This window comes from Solanum stenotomum, unplaced genomic scaffold (assembly GCF_019186545.1).
Source record: "Solanum stenotomum isolate F172 unplaced genomic scaffold, ASM1918654v1 scaffold8858, whole genome shotgun sequence".
In the NCBI taxonomy this organism is placed as follows: domain Eukaryota; kingdom Viridiplantae; phylum Streptophyta; class Magnoliopsida; order Solanales; family Solanaceae; genus Solanum; species Solanum stenotomum.
In genome coordinates this window covers 7,477-8,886 of record NW_026037393.1, presented here as the reverse complement: position 1 = coordinate 8,886, position 1,410 = coordinate 7,477, and positions in this window count along the sequence as shown.

The window sequence follows — 1,410 nt, the reverse complement described above, 5'->3', positions numbered from 1 at the left end:
TAAATACTTTCAATATTAAAATCAAAATAAATAGAAGCATTTCTATTATTGAAGACAATAATAAAACGTATCACAAAATTCATCGACAAAGCAAACTACAAACACATGATAGTTAAGTTGAAGCAGTAGAGATTTGAAAGGCTTTGAATCGATCTTTACGAATTGGTTGATCAATGATTAATATTTTATCAGATGCAAAGCTTATGGTGCAAATATTACAGAAAGAAGATGATAACATTGTAGAAAATAGATACCACTTGCGAAAATATATGAAGATCGATGAACTTTTTCAAAGATATCAACATTTTATATATTCCTCAAACACGAAATGTTTAAACTCATAATCTGACGCAATTCTCTATTTTCTTGCTGCATAGAATTTTTTGAAATTCAACTTTCTCAATTTGGGTTGTAAATGACGCATTTATGTCGTATGAACATTTGAAAAATATTATTAAGTAATATATTGAAGTTGTTTACTGGAAAAAAAAATAGTATAAAGTATAGAAATCTCATATATTTGGAGGTTAATTACATCCTATCCCAGAAGCTTCTTCAATTACAAAAATCTCGAATTTTTTATTGCTCTCGAATACATTTCTTGGTTGTTCGATACATTTGCAAATGATATATATTACTTCATAGGAGGGATGTATCCAAGAGGAGATAGGTATGTATCCGAGAGGAAATAATGATATATCCGAAAGGAGATTATGATATCTTAAGTTGTGAATTTATGTAATTTTTTTAATAAAATATGTAAAATTATATTGGGCCTGTATCATGGGCCTTAAATTATATATATATTACTCCTATTTAGAAATGGGAGTTTGGGAGGACCAACATTGCACTAAAGAGTTGGACTAAAAACTATAGAAATTGTACATTGAGGCCCACCAAAAAGATGAACTATTCTTTTTTTCTACTTTCCATTCTCCCGTTTTACTCTCTTTAGTTTATCTTTCATCTTAAATTTTTCATAGATCTTTAAAATATTTTGAATTATTAATTATTATGAATTATAATGTTTTGATTTTTACGTAGTTTACAAATATATAAATTTCATTTTTAAAAAATTGAAGATATCATACGCAAATTTATGGTCAAACTTAAACTATTTGATTCTTGAGAAATAAAAAGTGTCACATAAAATGGGACAGACGAAGGATAACCCTCAATTAAATTTATTTCACTTTTTAGTTTCCATTTTTAACAGAATTTTTGAAGTTGAATTTCTAGGAATTCTATAGTAGACCCATTTAAATTTGACTTTTTTGTTTTAAATTAGAGAACTTGGCCGCACTTCGTGCGATCATTAAAATTAAATATTTTTGATTAATTTTACATTTACTATGTTGTTTAATCGTAATATTATTATTTGTTTTAATAATATGAAGATTGTGAAAAAAA